Below are 17966 nucleotides of genomic sequence, written 5' to 3'. Positions count from 1 at the left end.
CACATCCTTGCCATCATCTGCTATCACCTGAGTTTTTGATCTTAGCCATTCTGACTGGTGTGAGGTAGAATCTCAGGGATGGTTTGATTTGAATTTCCCTTATGACTAAGGACGGTGAATATTTCTTTAGGTGCTTCTCAGCCATTTGATATTCCTCAGTTGAGAATTCTTTGTTTAGCTCAGTAACCCATTTTTAATAGGATTAGTTGATTCTCTGGAGCCTAACTTCATGATTTCTTTGTATATTTTGGATATTAGCCCTCTATCAGATGTAGGATTGGTAAAGATCTTTTCCCAATCTGTTAGTGACCATTTGTCCTATTGACAGTGTCCTTTGCCTTAAAGAAACTTTGCAATTTTCTGAGGTCCCATTCGTCAATTCTTGGTCTTAGAGTATAAACCATTGGTGTTCTATTCAGCAAAATTTCCTCCTGTGTCCATGTGTTTGAGACTCTTCTCCACTTTCTCTATTAGTTCAGTGTAATTGGTTTTTTGTGGAGGTCCAAGAACCACTTGGACTTGATCTTTGAACCAGGTGATATCAATGAGTCAATTTGCATTCTTCTACATGCTGACCACCAGTTGACCCAGCACCACTTGTTGAAAATGCTGTCTTTTTTTCCACTGGATGGTTTTAGCTCCTTTGTCAAATATCAAGTGACCATAGGTGTGCAGATTCATTTCTGGGTCTTTAATTCTATTCCATTGATTTACCTGCCTGTCTCTGTACCAATACCATATTTTTTTTGTACTATTGCTGTATAATACAGCTGGAGGTTAGGGATGGTACTCCAGAACTTCTTTTATTGTTGAGAATAGTTTTGGCTATCCTGAGATTTTTGTTATAGCAAATGAATTTGCAAATTTCTCTTTCTAACTCTGTGAATAGAGTTGGAATTTTGATGGGAATTGCATTGAATCTGTAGATGATCATTTTTACAATCTTAATCCTGCCAATCCTTGAGCATGGGAGGTCTTTCCATCTTCTGAGATCTTCAATTTCTTTTTTTAGAGACTTGAAATTCATGTCATGCAGATCTTTCACCTGCTTGGTTAGAGTCACACAGAGGTATTTATGACTGTTGTGAATGGTGTTGTTTCCCTAATTTCTTTCTCAGTCTGTTTATCCTTTGAGTAGAGGAAGGCTACTTACTGATTTGTTTGAGTTAATTTTATACCCAGCCACTTTGCCAAAGTTGTTTATCAGGCTTAGTAGTTCTCTGGCAGAACTTTTGGGGTCACTTAAGTATCTATCATATCATCTGCAAATAGTGATCTTTTTTTACTTCTTCCTTTCCAATTTGTATCCCTTTTATCTCCTTTTCTTGTCTGATTGCTTAGGTTAGGACTTCAAGTACTATATTGAATAAGTAAGGAGAGAGTGGGCAGCCTTGTCTAGTCCCTAATTTAAGTGGGATTGCTTCAAGTTTCTCTCCATTTAGTTTGATGTTGGCTACTGGTTTGCTGTATATTGCTTTTACTATGTTTAGGTTTGGGCCTTGAATTCATGATCTTTTCAAGACTTTTATCCTGAAGGGGTGTTGAATTTTGTCAAGTGCTTTCTCAGCATCTTATGAGATGATCATGTGGTTTTTTTTTTCTTTGAATTTGTTTACATAATGGATTATGTTGAACCATCCCTGCATCCCTGGGATGAAGCCTACTTGATCATGATGGATGATCATTTTGGTGTGTTCTTGGATTTGGTTTGTGAGAATTTTATTGCATATTTTTGCATCGATATTCTAAGGCGAATTGGTCTTAAGTTCTCTTTCTTTGTTGGGTCTTTGAGTGGTTTAGGTATAAGCATAATTGTGGCTTCAGAGAAGGAATTGGGCAGTGCTCCTTCTGGTTCTATTTTGTGGAGTAGTTTGGATAGTATTGGTATGAGGTCTTCTATGAAGATCTGATAGAATTCTGCACTAAACCTATCTGGTCTTAGGCATTTTTTCGTTGGGAGACTTTTAATAACTGCTTCTATTACTTTAGGAGTTATGGGACTGTTTAGATGGTTTATTTGATCCTGACTTAACTTTGGTACCTGATATCTGTCTGGAAAATTGTCTAGTTCCAGATTTTCCAGTTTTGTTGAGTAAAGGCTCTTGTAGTAGGCTCTGATGATTTTTGGATATCCATAGTTTCTGTTGTTATGTCTCCCTTTTCATTCCTGATTTTGTTAAGTTGGATACTCTCTCTATGCCCTCTGGCTAATCTGGCTAAGTGTTTGTCTAACTTGTTTGTTTTCTAAAAGAACTAGGTACAGGTTTTGTTGATTCTTTGTATAGTTCTTTTTGTTTCTACTTGGTTGATTTCAGCCCTGAGTTTGATTATTTTATGCCATGTACTCTTCTTGGGTGTATTTTCTTGTATTTGTTCTAGAGTTTTCAGGTGTGCTGTCAAGCTGCTGACGTATGCTCTCTCCTGTTTCTTTTTTAGAGGCAGAGCTATGAGTTTTCCTCTTGGCACTGCTTTCATTATGTCCCATAAGTGTGGATATATTGTACCTTAATTTTATTAAATTTTAAAACATCTTTAATCTTTTTCTTTGTTCTTTTTCCTGACCAAGTTATCATTGAGTAGAGCAGTGTTCAGCTTCTATGTGTATGTGTGTTTTCTTTTATTTTTGTTGTTATTGAAGACCAGCCTTAGTTCATGTTGATCTGATAGCATCCATGGGACCTCATCTTGTATCTGTTGTGGTCTGTTTTGTGACTGGTTATATGGTCAATTTTGGAGAAGGTACTATGAGGTGCTGAGAAGAAGGTATATCCTTTTGTTTTAGGATGAAATATTCTATAGATATGTTAAATGCATTTGGTTCATAATGTTAGTTTCACTGTGTCTCTGTTTAGTTTCTGTTTCCATGATCTGTCCATTGATGAGAGTGGGGTGTTGGAAGTCTTTCACTATTATTGTGTGAGGTACAGTGTGTGCTTTGAGTTTTTTTTTCTTTTTCTTTTTTTCAGAGCTGGGAACCGAACCCAGGGCCTTGCGCTTGCTAGGCAAGCTCTCTACCACTGAGCTAAATCCCCAACCCCCGTGCTTTGAGTTTTAATAGAGTTTATTTTATGAATGTGAGTGTCCTTACATTTGAAGCATAGATATTCAGAATTGAGAATTTATCTTGGTGGATTTTTTTCTTGGCAGGTATGAAGTGTGACACATATGACTTTGACAAATATGACTTATCTTTTTGGTAACTTTTGGTTGAAAGCCGATTTTATTAGATATTAGAATGTCTACTCCAGGTTGTTTCTTGGGGTATATTTGCTTGGAAACTTTTTCCTAGCCTTTGATTCTGAGGAAGTGTCTGTCTTTATCACTGAGGCATGTTTCCTGTATGCAGCAAAATGCTTGGTCCTGTTTACATATTCAGTCTGTTAGTGCATGTTTTTTTATTGGGGAATTGGGTCTATTGATATTGAGAAAGATCAAGGAATAATGATTGCTGCTTCCTGTTAGTTTTGTTGTTAGAGGTAGAATTATGTGCCTCTCTTTCTCTTCCTTTGGTTTTGTTGCAAGGAGATTACTTTCTTGCTTTTTCTAGGGTGTAGTTTCCCTCCTTATGTTGTAGTTTTGCATCTAGTATTCTTTGTAGGGCTGGATTTGTGGAACTATATTGTGTAAGTTTGGTTTTGTCATGGAATATCTTGGTTTCTTCATGTATGGTAATTGAGAATTTTGCTGGGTATAGTAGCCTGGGCTGGTATTTGTGTTCTCTTAGGGTCTGTATGACTTCTGCCCAGGATCTTCTAGCTTTCATAGTCTCTGCTGAAAAGTCTGGTGTGATTCTGATAGGTCTGCCTTTATATGTTACTTGACCTTTTCCCCTTACTGCTTTTAATATTCTTTCTTTGTTTTGTGCATTTGGTGTTTTGACTATTTGTGATGGAAAGAATTTCTTTTCTGGTCTAATCTATTTGGAGTTCTGTAGACTTCTCACATGTTTATGAGTATGTCTTCTTTAGGTTAAGGAAGTTTTCTTCTATAATTTTGTTGAAGACGTTTACTGGCCCTTTAAGTTGGGAATCATAGTTCTCTTCTATACCTATTATCTTTAGGTTTGATGTTCTCATTGTGTCCTGGATTTCCTGGATGTTTTGGGTTAGGCTCTTTTTGTGTTTTGCATTTTCTTTGACTGTTGTGTCAGTGGTTTCTATGGTATCTTCTGCCCCTGAGCTTCTCTCTTCTATCACTTGTATATTGTTGGTGATGCTTGTGTCTATGAGTCCTGATCTCTTTCCTAGGTTTTCTATCTACGGGGTTGTCTCCCTTTGTGATTCCTCTTTTGTTTCTATTTCCATTTTTAGATCTTGGATGGTTTCATTCCATTTCTTCACCAGTTTGGTTGTGTTTTCCTGTAATTCTTTAAGAGATTTTTGTGTTTCCTCTTTAAGTTCTTCTACTTGTTTACCTGTGTTGTTCTGTATTTTTTTAAGGGAGTTATTTATGTACTTCTTAAAGTCATCTAACATCATCATGAGATGTGATTTTTAAATCAGAATCTTGCTTTTCTTGTGTGTTGGAGTATCCTGGACTTGCTCTGGTGGGAAAACTGGGTTCTGAAGAAGCCACATGGCCTTGGTTTCTGTTGCTTATATTCTTCCACTTACTTTTCATCATCTGTTTATCTTTGGTATTTGTTGTTCTTGCTGTCTTTGACAGAAGCTTGACCCTCCTGTAAATATGTGTGTCAGCATTCCTCAGGACCAACTCGTTCCTGGCCAGAGCCAGGAACAGAGAGATCTGTGGCACAGGGTCAGGTCCAGGTGCAGATAGAAACTGGAATGATCCTGCTTCGGACTGTACCTGTGTTTTGAGGAATCCAGGTGGGTCCCTTGGAGCAGAAATTGTAGTCCTACCTGTGCTCTCAGGTGTGTCATTACTTCTGGGAGACCAGCTGTCTCCCAGAGGGATCTGGGCATAGAGGGCTGGTGACTGAAGTTCAGCTCTGGGCACAGTTGTGATTATTTTAAAGATGGCATCTTAAGATTTTTAAAATGTTCATTCTAGGGGTTGGGGATTTAGCTCAGTGGTAGAGCGCTTGCCTAGCAAGCACAAGGCCCTGGGTTCGGTCCCCAGCTCCAAAAAAAAAAAAAAAAGAAAAAGAAAAAAAGAAAAAAAAGAAAAAAGAAGAAAAAAAAAGAAAGAAAAAATGTTCATTCTAAGTGAATAAGCAATAAAATAAACAATATCCAACCATGAAAACATAAAAATGTAACACCTATACAACAACTGAAATAAAGGCAACCTTATTTTAATTTAATGAATTTCAATTTAGTTTTATTAGTTCATATATAAGACTTTTTATTATTTAAACTTTTAGGCAAAGGGAGAAAGTTTGTTACTCTAATATAAAAGAAGAAAAAATTATCCATGGTTTATTTCTGGGTGCAATGCAACACTATGTTGTCTCCGTTTCCTGACATCACAAAGGCCAAGAAGTTGTCTATTCTATTTAGTCTTTTATGCATGAAACCTGCCAATAATCAACACCCAGTGGATGAAATCTTTTTCAACCATTAAATTAGGTTTATATTTTAAACAAAAAGCAAACAAAACAAAAACTGGGGGAAATAAATTGTTGCAAGAGAATTGAGTAGCTATGCAAGAGATTTAAAATGCAAAGTTAGGAATTATACAAAGACAAGTCCAAAACAAGCCATGCCCTTTGCACTGTATGCAAAGTACACTACAGTGTGGACACTCTTGGGCCAGTTTTAGCATCTGGATGTTTCAGGCAAGTTCCAGCTTATTTGAAATTCCTCAGCACTGATAATCAACACAAAGTGGTCTTGCAAGTTGCCAGAGATGTATTCCCCATTTCAAGTCAAGAATAGCTCTCAGAGTTGTTTCCTTGGTCCTCACTTTGAAAAGCGACCAGAGCAGCTGCACAGAAGTGTTGGGTGTTCACACAGCTCTTCCTTTGCGTGAGGTTTCCATTCTTATTTTCAAACAGTTGACAACATTTTTTTTTCCCGAGCTCTTCTAATTGTCTGCCCTTTACTAGCTTTTTCATCCAAACATTTCATGTTCTTCTTCTTTTGCTTAGATTTAGCATTAATTAAATAGACTTGTGCATTTTCTGATCCTGAGGGAGTATATAGTTCCTTAAAGCTCACAGCAGATGTAGATCCTAATAGCACTCTTGTGGCTGCAAATTGTGTAAGCTCTTCTGTATAACAAGCTCTTCTCTTCGTGCTATAGTCTGACTTAAAAAAAAATCTTTTCTCTACATGCCAGCATGAAATTTCCGAAGGAACTTTAGTCCCTCACTTTCTTTATAAGAGTATGTTTATGTCTTCAGGGAATATCTCCCTTTCTATCTTGTTGCTGACAGTTGTTCTGTGAGTTATCAATGAAAAAAAAATATGTGAGCCATTTGTATTATTGCTAGGAAATAGCTTAATAGAAGGCTTTTGCTTATTAGGGAGAAAATCCACTACTATTGAATTAGTAGTGTGAGGTATATGAATTACTCAGTGTTAGCATATTGACCTCATTTGTCCCATTTACATTTATAATTGTCTTCAGTTTTCACTAAAGCCTAAAGTTCTCCTGATAATTTATCAAATTCAAAGTACAATTGACCCACAGGCCACATTCTTTCATATCAACTAGCTTTAACAGAGATTCATACATAATTGGTCAGGCAGGTATGGAAATAGAGAGCTTCAAGTTTGTGTTTGAAAGGTTCATCCGAAGGTTTATTTTGAACCTAATGAAGATTGTAAGCCACATCTAGTGTTTAATTAAACTTTTCTTGAATTGCATGACATGTGGAATATACGAGGTGATTAAACATCACATTGGAGGCACAAAATAACCTTTGGCAAAATATCAAAAGGCCATTCTCTCTATTGGTTATAAATTTTATAGGATACAAATTCTGTGAAAGAGACTACTTCTCTCTAGTGTACATTCTCCTGTATTTCCTGGTGGATGATAAATCTTCAACAAGCATTTGAGGAATGAATGAGTAAACTAAAAGCTCCTCAGCTTGAAAGGTGATTTTTATAAAAGTAAAGGGAGTCAGACATTTATTTCTTAGATGGCCCTTTGAATTAGTGCAACTGTGTGCAGAGACACTACTCTGAAACCACCACCTCCACCTATAGTACTTTATCACTGTGTGTTTTAAAACCAAAATTATACACTGACCCCTTAGCAGTGAAAATGCCTGTGAATAGCATCTATTTATTTATAAAATCCATCATTGGTAATTTATGCTTCATTTTAGTTTATGAAGACTCTAACATGGATCAAGCTGGCAAATTTTTAATTTCATGTTTAAATTACAAACATGCTGTCAGTAGACATGTTGGTATACAATGTAGAAGGCAATATGGAATCTTTTTCAAATATTCTAGAAGCTGACAAATTATACTCTGAACTGTCAGTGTCTCATTTCAGGGTGAAAGCTAAGTGAGGAAAAAATGGAACTTTTTAGGGAAATACTGACCATGGCTTTGAGTAGCCTTAGTTGCTTTGAAATAAACTAGCAGGACTTACTTAACACTTCTAAACTAGCAGGACTTGTTGGTGAAGGCTCTAACTTTTGACTCTTGGAAGATTTAAACTAAGGAGAACAGTTTATAGGCATATTGTAGAAATGGGGATGGAAAGACTACAAGATCTAGAATTCCAGAAAGTCTGCAGTGAAACAGTCTCTCCTAGAAATGTCTACATAACAAAATTGGAGCAATAAAATGGAGATGTTAACATAGAAGGAGGTGGAGTGGGGATTTCACAGATTACCAACCATAGACCAAGAATTTTAGGTAGCTAATAAATTCTGGGAGAAGTAGAATTAGCCTCTCTTTGGGATGAGCTCCTTTATTCACTGTCAAGTGCAGTGAACAGCCCTGAGATTACACACAAACAGCAAAAACAAACTCAATAACTGTGTGTGTGTGTGTGTGTGTGTGTGTGTGTGTGTGTGTGGAGTCACATATGTGTGGATGTACTTAACAATAATAATCAAAGACAAAGCGGCTATCAGCATGAGAGTGGGAGCATGGGAAGGGCTGCAGAGAAAAAATTGAGGAGGGAAAGTGATGTGATTCTACTTCAATTGGAAACATTTTTAAATAAAACAAACATTTTAAAAGGGAGAAGAATGTCAGAATTGCTATGTGGTATAGATATGTGAATGAACATGATCTGTACTGTATTTGATATAAGCCAGGAAAAATAAATCTCAGCACTAGGGAAAGGGAAAGGGAAAGGGAAATTAAAAAAATAAGAGACTTGAGTTTCTTTAAGTTGGACCAAATTCAACACACTTAAATGACCAGATAATAATATCTTATTCTTTCCAGGATGTGGAAAAGAGGAAAAAGGAAGAGATACTTAATGGTCCCTCTAGATATCAACATCAAATAGAATTATTTACTTTCCATAATACTTCTAATGCTAGAGAAAGAAATTGCCTTGCAATTAATATATAAAACAGTGAACACTTGTGTGTCCATATACAGAAGCCAAGTAGGAATCTAGACTTAAGTTTTCTTCCTTAAAAATAGACTCAAAATGACTTGTAGAGTTTATTATAATACTGTGGCTCTCAACCTTCCTAATGTCGTGACCTTCTAATACTGTTCCTTATGTTGTGATACCAAAACTTACTTTTGTACTCTCTATATCTGTCATATTGCTACTGTTATGAATTTTTGGAGATACAGGCTTGACAAAGGGGTCCTGCTCCCACAGGTTGAGAATAGCTGTTATAAAACTTTTAAAAGATAACAGGATAAAACTTAGATGACAACTGATTTGCTGAACTCTTTGGAGTTAGTACCAAAAACAGAATCCATGAATGTTGACGTATTTTTAATTGTTATTTTATTAATTTCTTATACCTTTACCTTCCTTCCCATCCTTATTCCACCCTGATTGATTCCAACTCCCCACACTATGAGGAGAGAAAGAAGGTTAAAGGGGAACGGGGACATAGACTTTTTTAGACTACTTCCTGCTGATTAGGGATGTTGTGTTTCTTGGTACTAGCCCAATCTTTGTCTTCAGGATAGCTCCAACTTCTTCTCCTCAAACTGTAAGAACAGCAAACAGGAGGAGCAGGGACCAGCCTTCTCCTTCTCCTCCCCGCCCCCAGGGCTCCGGCATTTATTCTTTCTCCTGAGTCCCCCAGAATTAAACTATCTACAGCTGACAAAGATCATGCTCCTCCTAGAACATGAGACAATCAGTCAACAGCTGTGGACAAACTGAAGCCGTCCCATAACCCACACCTGGAATTAAAGCAAAAACATAGTCACATAACATAACTGGTTTTTATAAGAAACCAAAATTCTCACTACACATAAAGAAGACTGATGAGTGGGATATTAGTGCCATTGAAGGTGTCTGAAAACACGGGGATCATCCAAAGTCTCGGATGAAGTGTATGCAGACGTGTCCAAAAACATACCAGCAAAATTTAAAACACAGTAAGAAATTAAAAATAGCTAAATGGTCTGAACAGAGACTCCAACAAAGTCAAATGAAAAACAGAAATAGAAAAGGTGCTTAACTTCCAACCTCCTTTATATATAAGCAGGGATTGCTTGTTCTGCTGACAGTGAGTTACATTAATTAGGAAGGTCAAATCTCCAAGAATGCATAAAGAAATTCTGGCACAGCAAATTTTTATGGTGTAAAGGAAATGAAAAGAATCATTTTTGAGGAGGAAAGAACACAAAGTTTAAGGGTAAAGAATGTGGTGATTATATCCAGCAGAGAGAGTCGGGGTGGGGGTGGGGTGAACAACTTGGTAATCATTTTAAAACATAAACCACACATCTGCAGGCAAAGGAAAAGAGCAGAATTTCAGTGGGGTTCTTCCCTGAGGAAAAAACAGCAGAGGGGAGCTAAATCTGTCAATATTATCATTCTTTGTATGATGCCTGAGTATCGCATCCAGATTCAACAACTCTAATCCTGTTTGTATGCTGAGCACACAGTCAAAACAGATTCTCCTCTCAGCAGATGGTGGAAGCAGCACTTCCTTCAGAGAGAACTGTTCCCTCCTGTTTCTGTGCGAAGAAAAGTTCCTGAAAATAATGGAGCTTTCAATGAGAGGATGATTCTCAGAGTGTCAATGATTGTAGAGAGGATGAAACATTGCAGTTCTAGTCTAATCTCATAAATTCTTGGCTATCATTAACTTTGCTGATAGCCATTTCTCCCCTTCTGGGTGTCTGACCTAACATCCTGTCAATGAGCAATTAAATCCTTCCTGAATGTATTAACAGACTAATAGCTTCCATTGGCCAAAAAGGACCCTGTAGCAGAGATCTCCCCACTTTGACTTAACCCACCTACTTAATGTATTTGAAAAGCATACTCATCTATGACTTTCTTTGTACTGTCCTTAAAAAAGACTTTATTAAACTGTTACTGTGTCCAAACGTATCATTTGGGAGAAACTTTAATCTGTGTTCCCAGGCCGTGGTCTCTCAATAAAGTATTATTTATCCTCTTTGAGATGAAACTTGTGTTTTTATGTTAAAATCTGCCATCCTCTCAAATAACCAGAGCTTTGGCCTGAACATCATTACTTTCACAGGGCTGGAGTGATCTAAGTGGTCCAGGTAGTTCTATTTCAAGCATCTCTTCTCTAAGAAAGGTGTCGTAGTTAGGGTCTTATTGTTGTGAACAGATACCATGACCAATGTAAGTTTTATAAAGGACAACATTTAATTGGGGCTGGCTTACAGGTTAGAGGTTCAGTCCATTATCATCAAGGCAGTAACATGGTGGCATCACTGCATCCAGGCAGGCATGGAGCAGGAGGAGCTGAGTTCTACATCTTCACCGGAAGGAAGCCAGGAACAGACCGAGCATCCTCAGGTAGCAAGGAGGAGGGTATCCAAGCCCACCCCCACAGTGACACACTTCCTCCAACAAGGCCACACCTTCTAATAGTGCCATTACCTGGGCCAAGCATATGCAAACCATCACATTGAAGTTGGTACCAGGAGTGGGGTATTGCTGTGATAGGCCTGACCATGCTTTTGTTTGGAAGAATGTGGATTTTGGGATTTGGAAAGCAGTGAATGCATTAAATGGGGCTTAATGGGCTATTTTAATAGGGATTCGGAAGTTTTTGATACGGAGAGTGATTTGAATTGTGCAAACCTGGCCCAAGGGGTTTCAGAGGAGAATAATTTCAGTATGTACTATAAAGACTGCTTTTGTGGTATTTTGGTGAAGAATGTGGCTACTTTTTGCCCTTGTCTGAAGAGTCTGTCTGAGGCTAAGGTGAAAAGACTCAGATTAACTACATTGACAAAGGAAGTCTCAGAAACACCCATCATAGACGTTGTTCTCTGGCTAAGTCTCATGAAAAGCACTTTAAAGAAAAAAGGAAAGTAGAGAAAGGAAAAATAGAAAATCCTGGAAGTGAAATGGAGCTAAATCCTGTGTTCAAGGATATTAAATTGAATTATGGGAGTAATGACCTTGGGGCAAGATCCCATCCAGCTAAGTTAGCTCCAGGCAATTTAGTACAAACCTTTAATCCCAGGAGATGGGCATACAGATCCTTAAATTCAAGGTCAATCTGAAAGACCCCCGGAGAGGACCTTTCCCTCAGGAGGAGTCCCAAGCGCCCAATGACCGAGCCGAGTCCACTCGGATGCAATCAGCAAGAGGGTTTATTGGAAAACACAGGTACCTGCGGGCACACAGTCTCTTCGGAGGACTTGCGCGCCCAGCAGCTCCAGCATGGGGCTTTTATAGGGATTGGGGAAGCAGAAGCGGGCGTACAGAAGCAGATGCATAGTTACAGGGATTGGTGGATTCAAATGAGGCACATAGACATGTTCACATATGATTGGCTATTTGACATGATGAGGTAATAAGGTATAGCTACACACATTGGCTGGTTTGGGGCATCCTGGATGTCGGGGGCTGGGGGCTTATCTCTTCCTGCCAGGTGGCCTGTGAGTCAGATCCGGTACTCCTGGTCTGTTCTGCATTCCTTTCCTTTTATGGTCTGTTAGTTCTAGCGGCAGGGCGGGGCTGCCTGGACTTGCTTTTCACAGTGTTTAGTCCTGAGTTGAAACATACTCTTTTAACTTCATATTTTTAAACCTTAAATCTGTATAATTTTCCTTTCATTTCCCCTCTTCTTCTACTAAGTGATTCTAATCTTAGAATTTTGATATCAAGTCTCGTATTTGGTCTCACCAGTTGTCCTAACTGACTGGTACTGTTGTCTCAGAACCAACCGCACAGCACTCACTTGATTTGTAACAAAAGTAATTAACCTGTTTGTCACGCAGGGTCCAAAAACTAAAACCAAGAAAATTATTAGTAATGGCCCAGCCATATAGCAGAGAGTAGGGTAGTCATCCAGGGAGACCGAGTGAACCAAGACTCAAACCAACCTCAGCGTCTCTATCTTTTTGTAGGAGTCAAACCTATTAACTAGTTTCTCTAACACACATGGACCTATAATCAGAAGCAGAAGCAAAACTAAGAAGGGTCCCATAAGGGAAAATACCAGAGTAGTCATACAAGGAGATCTACTAAACCAGCTCTCAAACCATCCCTGATGCGCTTCTCTGTCTGCCTTTTGTCTAACCTTTCTCTAAGTTTATTCATGGAGTCTTTAATTACTCCTGAATGGCAGTTCTGAATTCTCTATAAGCCTTGCATTGCAACAGCAGATGTCCTTGTGCTGCCCTTGCAGCACCTAGATAGCCTTAGCCCTAAGTAATTCTCAACTCCTTTTTTTGTGTCTTACTAAGTCTTTAGCATCAGGATTCCAATCTGGACACTATCTAAACCTACACACCAAGGTCATGACTAGCTTTTAGAACTTCTAAACTTATACAGATTGTGATCCCTGAGGCACAGTCCCAAGAAGTGTTAGGAGTACTAACATATACAATGTTACATCATTTGTAATAGAAATCAAGCCTATCCCCACACCTATCTTGATAAAACCCGGGGCAAACATGAAATTAAGTCTAGGGAGCTTTTTGAAGATCTGAGTTTCCCTCTAGGTCCCAGCTCTCAGCCCCAACAGCTAGTACACGGCTGGTGAGGGCTGAGAGTTGATGGCTGTCAGGGTGGTCAGCAGCACCAGGTATGGTCCTTTCCAGTGAGTATCTGGGTTCGGTGCCATCGTATGTAGCCGAGTCTCCGACCTGGAACTGGTGAGATGTCTCAGGGGTCCCCAGGGCATAGGCTGCTGCCAGCTCTGAGCAGATTTCTTTCTGTATCACCTGTAGGTCTTTTAGCCTGGCACACAAATCATTATTACTATGGCACTATGACATGTTGGTTCAGTAACATCATCTAATACAGTCAGGGGGGCTGAGGCCCCATTTAAGATCTCAAAGGGGGTAAGGTTGAATCTGGAAGGGGTATTTCTTGCTCTGAAGAGAGCAAGAGGGAAGGAGTGTCACCCAGTCTGCGCCAGTCTCCATGGTTAATTTGGTCAGGGTCTCTTTTAGAGTTCTATTTATTTACTCTACCTGTCCTGAACTTTGAGGTCTGTAAATACAATGTAATTTCCAATCGACCTCTAAATACTTGGCCACACCCTGGCTTACCTTGGCAACGAAAGTAGGGCCGTTGTCTGACCAGATTACCTTGGGCATTCCAAATCGGGGGAAGATTTCTTCCAGTATCTTCTTGATGATTGCAGAGGCCGTCTCTCGTTTGGTGAGGAAAGCTTCTATCTATTCCTGAAAAAGTATCTACAAGCACTAGGAGATACTTGTGATCATATTTTTCTGGTTTTATCTCAGTGAAGTTCACTTCGACTTTTCACCAAACTCTCTAGGTCTCTTTGCCCTGTTTGCTTGCTAAGCATTCACTTATTGACATACCTTATACTATCTACTGTCTCTCTGGCTAAAATCTTAAAGTCTGTTACATACACCTTAACTACTTGGACAAACTTCTTATCTCCTAAATGAGTCCATTTCTGTATTTGGCAAAGTGAGTCTTTTCTTTGTTCTCTGGGGGAGTATAGCTTTCCCCTCAAGTGTGCCATTGTCCTTTATCTTTTAAGCAATTTGGGCCTTTTCTAAGTGAGGCCATCCCTTAGTCCGATCCTAGTTCTCAGTGGCTGTCTCTTGCAGGCCTGCAACCAGGATAGGCTCCTGCATAGCCATTTCCCGAGCCACTTTATCTACTTTGTTACTGCCCAATGCCACTGAATCTCTTCCCTCCTGATATCCTGAGCAATGAATAGTACTCACAGTTGTTGGCTTCATCAGGGCATCCAAGAGATGGCAAAGGCATCTGCGGCACCGATGTACTGGGGGGTTGAGGTTCAGCCATCCTAGATGACATTGTGTTGTCCACCATGGCAGCACCCACTTATCTCTGACCTTCATGAAGAGAACTGTTCCCGTCTGTGGACAAGGTAGCCTCGGCTTTCAGCAGGGGTCAATCAGCCAGTCGCAGAGGTCTTTCCTCCACCCATGGGCTTCTGCCAGTACTTGACACTCGTGCTGTGGTGGCTCCAGGTCCGGATTGGGCAGCAAGGTGACCAGATTGTCCCCAACCGGTGGAGAATCTAGTCCATGGCAGCTGACCAGTGGTCCCATCTTTTGGGACACTCTATTCAAAGGCAGAACATCAGCCACTCTATCACAGTTTAAGTCCTGGATTGGGTGATAATTGTTAGTGCCCGGCTGGCAGGAGTGATGTGTTCCAGGCAGATCAGGACTAAGTCACACATCTCCCAGCATCAGGTACTGGTGCACTGAGACAGGTCTTAAGCTCCACATACACAGTCTGCAGATATGCATACACATGGCCTCACCCAGCCATTTTAGCCCACACAAGCCATTCTGGACAGCAAATTGCTCATGAGCAAGGGATAGGGGCAGTCAGGGATGACTATGAACTAGTGGGTTACCCGGCCCACGCCAAGGTCCACTGTTCTTCGGGCAGTCCATAAGTATTGTTTGTTGCCAGTAGGCCCCTGTACCCAAGGTCTTTGGATACTGGCCCACTGGAGCATAGGAGCACAGAGCATTGGGTCCCTGTATCCATAAAACAACTGGGCAGGCTTCCCTCCTATCTCTGCACATAGCCAGCACTCCAGGACCGAGAGGCTCTCCAGTGTCCCCTCTTGTTCTTTCTGGGGCAGTCCCTGACCCAGTGTCTTTTTTTTTCCTTTGCATTAGGCACACTGATCTTTAGCCAGGAATTCTCTTCTGTTGCCAGGTACGATCTTCCTAGGTTCCCTAACTACTGTGGCCAGTATATGTTCCTCTCTTGTCTTTTATCTCTCTTTAGCTCTCTAATTTCCTCTTCTTTTTGTCTCTTTTCTTCCCTAGCTTCCTGCTCTTTTTATCCTCTTTCTTTCTGTCTTTCTTTTTTTTTTTTTTCAGTCTCTCTGCATCTTCTTCTACAGCTATTAGGTGCTGTCCACTTTTCTGCACAGACCCTGAACCACGCATCAAGTTATTTTCTCTGCAACTTACAATAACTCTCTCAGTGACTTAGCTTAACCCTTCAAGTTTCTGTAACTTTCTCTTCATACCCTTTCCTTATCTTAGCCAGATTGATGGGACATTTTCCAGCCCCTAGGAGACCCACCCTTGGAGCCTGGGGGCAGACCTGGCACTCCCTACCTTCAGGCGTCTGAAGAGAGCAGGCAGAAGTGAGGGCCTTCTATCCATGTCTGGAACATTCTTTCAGGCCTCTAGTAGGATTCTGTCTTTCCTCGGTGGTAAAGAAGACCTGTAACAGTTACTAACAAGCATCTCACGTGGGATGGTGAGAAAACAAGAAGGGAATCTAGAGGAGAGAGGTCCACTGAAGAGGACAAATAGCATTTAGTCACACAGCTAAACCAGGAGGCCTTTTTTTGGACAAAAAGGCCACTGTAAATATAAGCACAAGCTTTGTCTATGAAACAGAAAGGCGAGCAGAGAGGCAGCCTAGCTGTTACCGGCTGTCTCTCTGGGCTTAGATTTTCCCTTAAGGAGTACCTACCTCCCTTCAGTGTCAGCTTGGTGGCTTTGCCTCTCAAGAGAACCAGCCTCCAAATGACACTAGGCTTCTAGTAACAACTAATAACAAAAGGATGGAGAGATGGTTAGAACCTGGGTGCTAGATACTAAGCAGCTGACAAAATAATTGTAACCAGTTCACCTGGGGCTTTCAGGACTTTAGTAACAGCCCTTTACCAAACTGTCTCAGTGGGCTATAGGCCCATGGAAAAGAAAACATTAATCCTGACTGGCAAAACAAAGTTCTTCACAGTTGTAGATTCTTTGAAACTATTTTAGGGGCTCTTTTTGTCCCCCAACCTGGGGCATTTTAACCATAGGGGCAGGAACTGGCTGCTGTGGGGATAGGACCAAAGGCACTCTCCATGTTAATGATGATCAGGGAGAAAAGTAATTTAATGTTGGAGACTGACTCCTCCCTTGGAATAAGGACAGCAGATAAGGCAGGCTTCCTTAAAGAACTTCTCTAAATGAGCGCTCTCCTACTGTGAGCAAATGTCAGAAATTCCTTTCCTGTTCTTGTTTTCCTTATAGCCCCACTTAGCTCTCAGCCTTTTTAGATCATTCTTCCTGTAGCATTTCTAACACAGCCTGTCCCTTTTTTATAGCCTGTTAACAGCATTTCTGATCTTTTAGGCAGCTACGCACTAAGTGCCATACCGGCTGAAACTCCGCCTTTAAGATTCCTTACTCCCAAGGAAAATTTAAATCTTTCCCAGTTCATCACAGCTGGCTGCGAGCACAAGCACAGATAAAACACTATATGTTTTTGTTTTGTTTTTCTTTCCTTTTTTCAGAGCTGGGGACCGAACCCAGGGCCTTGCGCTTGCTAGGCAAGAGCTCTACCACTGAGATAAATCCCCAACCCCCAAAACACTATGTTTTAAAAATTAACTTTGGCTATCAACCAACACACTGCCACTAGAGCGGGGTCTACAAAATTAAGTTTCTTACTCACTAAGCGTTAAGGGGACCAAGTAAAACTCTTCGACGAACAAAGCAAACAGTTTCATGATTTCAAACACAGTCATCGGTCCAAGATTTTAAACACAGTTGTCAGTCCAAATTCAAACACGAAACAAAAGTCAAAAAGACACTAACAGACACAACACGTCCAGAAAACCACAGTCAGGTCACAAAGAAGACAAACAATTCCAACAGTCAAACAAGTAACAAGCAGACGCGCCGCGCGGCTTCGGTACCAAACTGAAACCAAAAATTCAGATGGAGTCAGCGAGGGTCTTGGATCCTCTACTCCAATAAAATTCAGACGGAGTCATCAAGGGTGCGGATCCCTCCGAAAACGGACGGAGGTGCCACGGATCCGGATCTCCCTCTCCTCCAACCACCCTTGGAACGTCTTCCAGGGCTGCGGGGGAGAAGTCCGAGCTCGTCAGCTCCTTCTCTGGCCCGCCCAGATAGTCCCCAGATCTGAGCCTAATGATCAATCGTTCACAGGACAAGACACAACAAACAAGACAAACGCCGGCAGGCTTACCTCCCGGTGGGTGGTCGGTGATCTCTGGGCGGAGGGTCTCCAAATCCCGGACGAGCCCCCATAATGAAAGACCCCCGGAGAGGACCTTTCCCTCAGGAGGAGTCCCAAGCGCCCAATGACCGAGCCGAGTCCACTCGGATGCAATCAGCAAGAGGGTTTATTGGAAAACAAAGGTACCTGCGGGCACACAGTCTCTTCGGAGGACTTGCGCGCCCAGCAGCTCCAGCATGGGGCTTTTATAGGGATTGGGGAAGCAGAAGCGGGCGTACAGAAGCAGATGCATAGTTACAGGGATTGGTGGATTCAAACGAGGCACATAGACATGTTCACATATGATTGGCTATTTGACATGATGAGGTAATAAGGTATAGCTACACACATTGGCTGGTTTGGGGCATCCTGGATGTCGGGGGCTGGGGGCTTATCTCTTCCTGCCAGGTGGCCTGTGAGTCAGATCCGGTACTCCTGGTCTGTTCTGCATT

The 17966-nt window shown here is 40.8% G+C and overlaps 1 long non-coding RNA gene across 3 annotated transcripts; it reads right to left on the bottom strand.

The window, feature by feature from the left end:
- Positions 1-11635: 11635 nt before the first annotated feature.
- On the bottom strand, positions 11636-17695 carry LOC147996093 (uncharacterized). Of its 3 annotated transcripts, none has more exons than XR_015674122.1 (3): positions 17485-17695; positions 15606-15726; positions 11636-13700 (listed from the first exon to the last, which is right to left on the bottom strand). It is a non-coding gene; the product is annotated as an uncharacterized LOC147996093 (long non-coding RNA). The 3 variants fall into 3 exon arrangements; XR_015674124.1 differs by having other exon boundaries at positions 11636-13251; XR_015674123.1 differs by having other exon boundaries at positions 11637-13700; positions 15606-15714.
- Between the last annotated feature and the right edge of the window lie 271 nt (positions 17696-17966).

Source organism: Rattus norvegicus, chromosome 2 (genome assembly GCF_021556685.1).
Source record: "Rattus norvegicus strain SHRSP/BbbUtx chromosome 2, alternate assembly SHRSP_T2T, whole genome shotgun sequence".
NCBI lineage: Eukaryota > Metazoa > Chordata > Mammalia > Rodentia > Muridae > Rattus > Rattus norvegicus.
The sequence above is the reverse complement of the archived record's forward strand: the minus strand, read 5'-3'. Positions and strand labels throughout refer to the sequence as shown.